We start from the raw sequence: 10,760 nt of genomic DNA on the forward strand, positions 1-10,760 counted from the left end.
CCATTATTGGGGATGCTTGCAGAGAACTCTAACATTGATAACATCTTCACGGATTGGCTTGAATCATGGTTTGGAAAATGGAGTCACATGGTATCCGGCCTTCTTCTTATTTATTTAGCAGTTGTAGCAGCAATACTTGTCACCTGTGGATGTTGTTGTATTCCTTGTATCCAAGGACTTCTTCAAAGACTGATTGATGCATCTATTAATAAAGGGTGCTCTACACGCTGCAACATCACTAACGATATATCGTCGGGGTCATGTCGTTAGTGACGCACATCCGGCGCCGTTACCGACATCGCAGCGTGTGACACCAATGAGCGACGATCAACGAGCGCAAAAACGTGAAAAATCGTTGCTTGTTGACACGTCGTTCATTTCTTTAATATCGTTGCTGCTACAGGTACGATGTTGTTTGTCGTTCCTGCGGCAGCACACATCGCTATGTGTGACACCGCAGAAACGACGAACATCTCCTTACCTGTGTCCACCGGCAATGAGGAAGGAAGAAGGTGGGTGGCATGTTACGGCCGCTCATCTCCGCCCCTCCTCTGCTATTGGATGGCTGCCGTGTGACGTCGCTGTGACGCCGCATGAACTGCCCCCTTAGAAAAGAGGCAGATCGCCGGCCAGAGCGACGTCGCAGGGAAGGTAAGTCCGTGTGACTGCTGTTAGCGATGATGTGCGTCACGGGCAGCGATTTGCCCGTGTTGCACAACCGACAGGGGCTGGTACACTCGCTAGCGATATCGGTACCAATATCACAGCGTGAAAAGTACCCTTAAAACTATGTACGTGGGATTGAAACCTCACGATGATGATTATGAAAAGATGCTGTAGTTGAGAATAAGAGATGATCTTCCCACACTGGGGGATTCGGTTAAGAAAATAATTAGGAAATCCGACACTAGTCTTTTGCTCTTGTATGTACGTGGTGACAATGAAGCATCACATCTTGTTCTCAAAATGAGGGACTGATAGGGGACCCCAGAAGGGACTCTTCAGTTTGATCTGTCACGATTTGCGCTTCTTGCTGTTTTTCTGCTGTCTCAAGCCGTACCAGCCTGTACCAATACTTTTTATAATTTTATTATAATAACAAATATAAACTGCATGCAGGCATAACCTGATTGCTACACTTTATTGCTATACTAAGCACATTGATCGGAATTGCTTATTTGTACAAATTATGCTGACCAAAACTGCGGATGCCACGTAATATTAGATCATACTGGACTTTGGCTATAACACGTCCACACACAGCCTGTATATATATGGGAATGATTTACACAATAAATTATTGTACTTGCATTTTTAACCAGGGTCATTATTGACTCTGCGTTGTTTGCATACTGACTGCAGTCTTATCATCTAATTGACTATCATTCAATATATTTAAAGGTCTTATTGAGATCAACCTGACAGACAGGTATGGCTGTAGGGTTGTGAAACATCTGTTTGAAAGGAGAAGGGTACATCAGACATGAGTGGTAAATCACGACGAGGTTGTGGTGGAAGAGTGAATAGGCAGAGTGTTGTATGTGTACGTATGGGAAGCTTTGTTAGTCAGAGCTCAAGTGAGCAAACACCGGATCATTCTATCTGAAGAGAAATGAGAACAACTTCCATTACTGTACTGCCTACTCCACTAGATTTGTTTGGCAGCTGCACATCGTTTCAACTTCCAAATGAGGCCGATAAAGAGCATGTGCTAGAGTGAATGGCAAGCGCTGCATCAAGTGGCTTTTCCTCCTCTTCCTTCACCTCAACATCACAAACAGTCCACTCCTGAGAGGTGCCACCCCAATTACACTTGTTTCCCCCGTATCATGAATCTCCAACTGGCAAACTGACTGTGGGGAACCACACATGGGTGAGTCTGCAGAGCTGTTCCCACATTCTATCCCATGGGCATCAGAGGTCTGCTCCAAAGATTCCAAAACTCAAGGGGAGGAGAGCATCTGCACCGATGCCCAAAATCTTTGTCAGTTGGATCCTAGCCTGGCTGAAGTAGGGTCCGAGCAGGATCCTGACTCTCGTCAACTGACGTTAATCCTTGGAAGTGGAGGTGATGATGATGAGACTCAGATACCTGAGGTGCACGCGTACTGTTATGTGATGTCAGGTCAGGAAGAGGAGGAATGGGACAAAATAGAGCCTGACGATGACGTTGTAGATCCTACTTGGCGTGAACCCAGAGGCATGCAGCTGTGTAGCTCAGCAGATGAGAAGGATGAGGGGGAGGAGGAAACCGAGGAGGTTACATTGGCAATTCTCAAACAAATACATAGTGATGCAACCATGAGAAGCACTGCATCCTCAGGCACAACTCTGGCTTTCACCAGCAGCGGTCGCAAGGCAGCAGTTCGCCGGAAGGATTGCCTAGCCTGAGCCTTTTTTGAGACCACAATGGATGACTCAACTTTCATTACCTGCCAACGTTGTAAACAACAATTTAGTAGAGGTAAAAATTAAAATAATTTGACTACTACATGCTTGATCCAGCACATGCGCGAGCAACATGCATTACTCTTACCGCATAACCTCCACTTGTTTACCTACAATAGTCAGGGTGAGTGAGAGCCCATCTCAGCTGTTATGGAAGGAATCATGCCTGGTGTTTTTGACCCATGTGAAACACCGAGGTCACATCCCGTGTGTTGCATGGACTATAACCTCCCTACTGTGCAAAAACAGTATGGGAAAATGGGGGTGGCAATTGATGCCACTGTCCTGCTGTCTGCTTGAAAGATTTTTAATCTAAACACTCCAAGATGGGTCTCCAAATTGTCTTTTGTCTGTATTGCCAGGGTTCTGAGAGCAAGCAGACCTACACCTGTCACTCATGCATCTCTTGATTTTTTTTAAATTAAAATGAGAGCTCACATCCTGTGTTTATTGCATGGACCATACGTACTTCCCTGGTGTGCAAACACACTATGATGAAATGTAGTCAGCAATTGATGCCACTGTCCTGCTGTCTGGCAAAATGGTTTTTAAATATCAAGACTCCAAGATGGGTCTCCAAGTTGTGTCTTGTCTGTATGTTCTGGGAGCAAGAGGCATACGCCTGTCACTCATGCATATCTTGATTTTTTAAAATGAAAATTCCAGTCCACATCCATGTGTAAGATAATGCAATCAGGCAGTGCTTAAATGAATATGCATTGGAGAACCTTCACACATCTGCAGAGTTGTGGACCACTATTCAGGCCCAGTTTAATCAATGGCTATCATCAGTGACCCTGGAGCCAGGGAAAGACATGTGCTATAAAGCTGCAAGTCTGGTGGGGGCACTACGCCTGGGCGTCATGACATGTGCTTTGCATGGATCAACCTGGTTGTACAGATATTTTTAGGGCACTATTACGGACTGGGTGCGGTGCTGCAAAAGGCACAGTTGCTGTATGCTCCCTATTTAAAATGGAAATGCTAGCCCACATCCTGTGTGTTGCATGAACCATACTTCCCTGCTGTGCAAACACACTATAGGAAAATGGGGGGGAATTTGATGCCACTGTTAAATAAATCCTCAAGTTTTTTTATAAATACATTAATGCCAAAAGGAAAACAAATGATAGTATAGGCTCCTTAAAATATAATAACAAGTTAATTATAGAGGACAAAGCAAAGACTGAGATATTAAACAGGCACTTCTCATCAACGTGGCTTCAACTTTCTTCTTGTTAATGAGTGTCTGACTTATCAAGGTCTCCATTCTGGGAATCTTGTTACACTCTGCTATGAATTCATCCCGTGACGGGATTCTAGTTTGCTTCCAATATCTTGGAATTAGGTTTCTGGCAGCTGTTAAAAAATGTCTCAATAAACCTTTCCTAAACCCTGGAGCAGTTTTGTGGGCATTTTAAGGGATGACATGCAAAAATATATTACAGAAAATAATATAACTGACAGACAAAATGGATTCATGAAAGATAAGTCGTGTCTAACGAACGTGTTGGTGTTCTATGAGGAAGTAAGTGCAAACCTGGATATTGGTAATGCAGCCTATTTTGGACTTTGATACTGTACCACATATTAGCCTTATACTGAAGCTCCAGAAGCAGGGACTAGGGGAAACTATATGCAAATGGATAAGGAATTGGCTAAAAGATAGGAAACAAAGAGTAGTCATAAATGGTGTATTCTCTAAATGGGCTATAGTCAGCAATGGGGTAGAGCAGGGATCTGTGCTAGGACCGATTCTTTTTAACATCTTTATTTACAACCTTGTGAATGGGATTGATAGTAAAGAGTTAGTCTTTGCTGATGACACCAAACTATGCAGGATATTAAAAATTGACCTTGATATTACAATATTCCAAAACGATCTGGATGTTAGAATGGGCAGATACTTGGCAAATGAGATTTAATGTTGATAAATGTAAACTAATGCACCTAGGACGGAGTAATCCTATAGCTGTGTATACATTAAATGGAAGTACTCGGTACTACAGAACAGGACCAGGACTTGGGTATTCTGGTTACAAGTAAGCTGAGCAGCAGCACTCAATGTCAGGCAGCAGCTGCTAAAGCAAACAAGATTTTAGGGTGAATAAAAAGAGAGATTAGATCCCGTGATCTAAATGTATTGTTACTTCTCTATAAATTACCTGTAAAGCCACATCTGGAATATGGGATCCAGTTTTGGGCTCCACATTTTAAAAAGGACATTCAGAAGTTAGTCAGTTCAAAGGCGGGTAACTAGACTACTACAAGGAATGGAGGCCGCCCGTATGATGACAGGTTGAAAAAGTTAGATATGTTTAGCTTAGAAAAAAGACGTCTCAGAGGAGATCTCATTTAAATGTATAAATACATATGTGGTCAATATAAAGGACTGGCACATGACTTATTCCTTCCAAAGACAATACTAAGGACCAGGGGGCATTCACTGCGAGTGGAAGAAAAGCGATTCCGGCAGCTAAACAGGAAAGACTTCTTTACAGTTACAGACTGTGGAATGCCCTACCACAAGACGTAGTAATGGCAAATAATATAACAGCTTTTAAAAAAGGGCTGGATGATTTCCTTAGTGCACACAACATTGCTGGTTATAAATGACTTAATGACAAAATGTATAATTGGTGGAAGAAGGTTGAATCAGATGGACCGAGGGCTTTTTTCAACCTATGTAACTATGTAACTGTCCTGCTGTCTGCCTGAATGATATTTTTAAATATCAAGATTCCAAGTTGGGTCTCCAAGTTGTGTCTTGTCTGTACTTGCAGGGGTATGGAACCACCAGCCCTACACCTGTCTCTCATCCACCTTTATATTTCTGACTCGCCCACCCCAGGGCTTTGGGATACCCGGTGTCGGGCCGGACTAGTCTGGGGGTAGTCAGTGGTGGCGGGGACCGACTCCGTGACCCTGGCGGGGTCAACTAATATGGCAGTTGTGGGGGTGGTAACTTTAATTAAAGTTTGTGGAAATATTCGTGACGCCACCTGTGGATTGCGGCTATAGAGCCGCCGCTGCTGGATGAGACCTCCGGATTAGCAGCTGGGATGGTTCTGCTCCCCGCAGGTGCTTATTAAAGTCTAAGGTGCATTGGAAATGGATGCGGTGCAGGGCGAAATAAAGGAGGCAAGACCTGGAGGTGCAATTTCAAGGTTTTTACTCACTGTTCCAGGGCTGCAGCAAACTGGTTGCCTTTGGATTGCAGAAATTCACTGTCAGGGACCTTCGCCGATCCTGGGTAGTTCTTAAGGTAAATGCCGGTGCACCCCTGTTTGTGTCTCCTTCCTAGACTGACTTCAAAGCCTTTACCTTTATAGATAAACTCGTCTCGGCCTCCACCATAGGGTCTGGTCAAGAAGGCTTGCCTGGATGGAATCTTGCCCTCTTCCCAGGGGATCTACGGTGGGTTGTGGCCCTGGGCGCTTGCAACCACCCTGGGCCTTCGGTGTTTACTTTTGGAAATGTCTTTCTTCCCTTAGTTTCTAGGGACCGTCCCTGGATGCAGCCTGATCCCTCCACCCAATGTTCTAGTGGAACAGGCCACGAGCTTGAAAGCCTTCCGTGGCCCTGGAATCATTTCTTTACTGTCTGTGGTGTCACCTGGGCCTAGCTGGGCCCCAGGGTCTCCACCAGGTAGCTTCACTCTCTGTCACTTTTCTGAGGTATCAACCTCTCTCTCTTTCCAACTCCTCACTCTCCAACTCTCCACTTCTGACTAAACTTGACCTTCCTGTATCTGCTCTTACTTTCTGTTGACTCCTCCCACTTTTCCTGTTTCTAGGCCCTACCCTATGGGAGAAGAGTTGGGTCTTACGGCCCCCCAGCATGCAGCATGGGGGTAGCTGCCACTATCTCCGGTCCAAAAATATGCCTAACAATAGGTGTAGTGTGAATTTGCCTGTGAACCGGCGTTTACCCTTGTCCTTACCCAGGAAGGGACATCACACCTCTGGCTGAGGTGCAATGTCTCTGTGACGACGGAAGCCTCAGAGGCGCCACACTCCCCCACAGCAAATCTCAGCACGTCCGCGGGCTGAAACAAAAAGACAGTGGAAGAAACTGCAAAATTTTTATATGCTTAAAACAGTACATTTTTTAAAACATTTCATCCCTTTATGGGAGGCACATTTTCCTGAACGTTACAAACTTGTAAAACTTTAAAGTCTTTGGTGCACTTTTACTGTCCAGTGCATAAGTGCTGTGGTACATTCGCACCAGAATTCTGGTAGGGGGCACAACTGGTGCAACTTTATACAAGGGGAATGGCTGACCACACCTAGTCCAGTGGCCCAAATGTCTTTGCAACTTTTTTAACTTAGGGGTGGGGGGAAGAACCAGTCACTAAGTCCAGTGGCCTGGTTAAACATTACACAGATAAATACACATGTAACTGTGGACCACTTTCCAGTCTAGTGGCCCCGTAACACATAAACAATAGCCCTCAGTCCAGTAGACCACTGCGCAACCAGCTCTGTCCTCACCTATTGTACCATCACCCATTCCCTGTAGACTGTGAGCCCTCGCGGGCAGGGTCCTTTCTCCTCCTATACCAGTCTGTCTTGTACTGTTAATGATTGTTGTACGTATACCCTCTCTCACTTGTAAAGCGCCATGGAATAAATGGCGCTATAATAATAAATAATAATAATAGACAAGGGGGGTGACATCTTCGAAAAGCACAAAAGGGGCAGGATTTCAGGGATGGGTGATGTCTTCAAAAAGAACAAAGGGGCGGTACAAAAGGGGGCATCTTCACAAAGGATGAGGGAAAAACAGGGGCTATTTACAGTTCGGTGTCTTCTTCTTTAATCTCTTGGATATATGCGTGGGTCCCATTCTGGCATGGCTCCAGGCAACAGGTAGGCCAAGGAGATCATGGTTTGGGTCTCCCGTGTGTTTGTTGCTGGCCTTCTGCAGGGTGCTGCGGCCTGGGCTGGAACTGCTTGATGGAGTGGGACTGCTTGCTGGAGTGGGACTGCTAGCTGGATTGGGACGGCGCCACTCTGGCTCCTCCGGGGCTGTTTCCTCCCGTAGTATGTGGACATTTAGGGCATACCAGCCACGGTTCCCCATCAGCCGCGTGTACTCGACCAGGTCGCCGGGCTGGACATTGCGCCCTGGGTGGCCCTTGGTCAGATGCTCTTCAATGTCCCGGCGGGAGACAAACATGTCCTTTCCCAGGCCGGGCTCCCGGATGAAGCCCCAGCCCTCCTCCAGTCAAAAGTCTATGACTTGGCCCCTCCTAACTGGGCCCTGGGACCCTTTGCAGGCTTTTCGTATGCGGGCCTTGGAGGCCAGGTTAGACGCTTCTATGGCCCTTCGCTTTTCCTCCCGGCGCTCTCTTTCACGCTGGAACTGCTCCAGCTGCTGCGTGCAGGCCAGGTGGGCGGCAAGCGGGGTCGAGGCACGGAGTATCGGCCGAGGCAGCCCCCTATCGTGGACTGGTGCAGTGTCCCAGTTTACCTCTGGCGAGGACGTACCAAGTAAGCCAGTGGGAGGGCTCGGCAAGGGGCCCACTAGATGTTCGGGGCCCGTGCTGTCTGGGGAGTCATCCTCGCTGCCGGGGTCTACGGTGCTCTCCCTCGCCTTGGCGTGGTCAGCGGAGACCCCCTGCAGGCCTGCAGGGGGGCTTGGCGATGGCGCTTCATAGTGCCCTGGGCTTGGACGGGTAGGGGCGGCGTACAGCTTACCCGGGTGTATCACGACGGCCTGCTCTCTGTGGCCCACGACCTCGGGTATCGCCCGGTCCTTCTTGGCACTTGCCCCACCAACTTTGTTCTCCATTCGCCTCTCCACCTCCGCTTGCAAGGAGCTCAACCTTCGGGTGAGGAGCTCCACTTCTTCCCGGAGGAAGTTCAGCTCGGGGTCCAATTGCTTGGTCCCTAGGGTTCCTGGCTGCAGTTTTTCCGCCATGCTTCCAGCCTGGTTACTGCTCGCTTCTGCACTGCTTGAGTGCTCAACCACGCCACTCGGCTGCACCCTCTTTCCTTCTGGAGGCGGAGCCGGGGGCTGCACCAGCGCCTGGCGCCAAACTGGCACCCAGACCACCACGGCCGGCATCACTCCGCCTACGATCCAGTACATTCTAGCGGTCTTCTGGTCTGGCATTTAGGATCACTTTGCCAGCCTTTCAACTTCTTTATGCGCCATTTTTTATCCTTCGCTTTGCATAGCGGAGGCAGGCTCTTACTTCGCGCTCCTTTCCAAGACAAGGGAGCGGGGCCTATTTTCGCGCTCTTTCTTCAGGCACGCCCTTCTTCTTCCCGCGCTCTGCAGTTTCAATGGCGGCGGATTTCACACAGTAAAACACTCTTTTAAGCACAGTTCTTTAAGGCGCACAGTACCCGGTGGGACTGGGCAAGAAATCCTGTTCGTGACGCCAAGGTTGACTTGCCCACCCCAGGGCTTTGGGACACCCGGTATCGGGCCGGACTAGTCCGGGGGTAGTCAGTAGTGGCGGGGCCCGACTCCGTGACCCTGGCGGGGTCAACTAATATGGCAGTTGTGGGGGTGGTAACTTTAATTAAAGTTTGTGGAAATATTCATGACGCCACCTGTGAATTGCGGCTATAGAGCCGCCGCTGCTGGATGAGACCTCCGGGGCTGATGGATTAGGAGCTGGGATGGTTCTGCTCCCCACAGGTGGAGCGGTACCCCGGGGCCGCCGTTGGTGCTTATTAAAGTCTATGGTGCGTTGTAAATGGAAGCGGTGCAGGGCGAAATAAAGGAGGCAACACCAGGAGGTGCAATTTCAAGGTTTTTACTCACTGTTCCAGGGCTGCAGCAAACTGGTTGCCTTTGGATTGCAGAAATTCACTGTAAGGTAAATGCCGGTGCACCCCTGTTTGTGTCTCCTTCCTAGACTGACTTCAAAGCCTTGAACTTTATAGATAAACTCGTCTCGGCCTCCACCATAGGGTCTGGTCAAGAAGGCTTGCCTGGATGGAATCTTGCCCTCTTCCCAGTGGATCTACGGTGGGTTGTGGCCCTGGGCGCTTGCAACCACCCTGGGCCTTCGGTGTTTACTTTTGTAAATGCCTTTCTTCCCTTAGTTTCTTGGGACCGTCCCTGGATGCAGCCTGATCCCTCCACCCAATGTTCTAGTGGAACAGGCCACGAGCTTGAAAGCCTTCCGTGGCCCTGGAATCATTTCTTTACTGTCTGTGGTGTCACCTGGGCCTAGCTGGGCCCCAGGGTCTCCACCAGGAAGCTTCACTCTCTGTCACTTTTCTGAGGTATCAACCTCTCTCTCTTTCCAACTCTCCACTTCTGACTAAACTTGACCTTCCTGTATCTGCTCTTACTTTCTGTTGGCTCCTCCCACTTTTCCTGTTGCTAGGCCCCACCCTATGGGAGAAGAGATGGGTCTTACGGCCCCCCAGCATGCAGCATGGGGGTAGCTGCCACTATCTCCGGTCCCAAAATATGCCTAACAATAGGTGTAGTGTGAATTTGCCTGTGAACCGGCGTTTACCCTTGTCCTTACCCAGGATGGGACATCAAACCTCTGGCTGAGGTGCAATGTCTCTGTGGCGACGGAAGCATCAGAGGCGCCACATTTCTTCTGTCAATAGTCTAAGAAGCTAATGGCTATGCCAAAACAGTGGTGCTGCACTGTAAAAAAAATTTTTGCTGTTTTGGAAGTTTTTCAACCCCCCTAAAAATGTTTTCTCTGCCTTACGTTTGGCCTCTTATTGAATTCAATGGGGTTCGAAAAGGTTTGGAGTTCAGTTTGGTGAACGTAGTTTTGTTCGGTAGGGCTTGATGAACCAAACTTTCTAAGGTTTGCTCATCTCTATTCATTATGGCCACTACACAAAGTTTCTTTGTTCTGTCAAAATGAATACATAGCTTGTAGGCTTTTCCACTTTTAAAAAGGTGGTCTCCAAATGCTCTAAAATATATAAAGTAACAAACAAAGGAGGTGCTGGCCCATTCCAGGTCCAACGCCGGCTCCCAGCCACCACTCCAGTCTTTATATTTAGGCTGCAGTGGTGACATCATGTTCACATCACTGCTATCGCCAAGAATATGACTTTTCTAAGTGTGTGAATGTGATTTATTCAACTACCCAAAAAGACCAAGTGAACTGGGCTTACACTTTGCATACACAGGCTAAAAGAAATATATGTCTAAAGAAATCTATTTTTTTCACTAATATATATATGTACATAAGTAGCAAGAATTCAAAATCAGGAATAACCCACCACCATCTTCATAACTGAGTTGCAGTGAGGCCTAAGACACACGGCATGAAAATTGGAGAGAGTGGAATGCGATAAAACATCGCATTCCAC

This window comes from Anomaloglossus baeobatrachus, chromosome 8, assembly GCF_048569485.1.
Source record: "Anomaloglossus baeobatrachus isolate aAnoBae1 chromosome 8, aAnoBae1.hap1, whole genome shotgun sequence".
Taxonomy (NCBI): Eukaryota; Metazoa; Chordata; class Amphibia; order Anura; family Aromobatidae; genus Anomaloglossus; species Anomaloglossus baeobatrachus.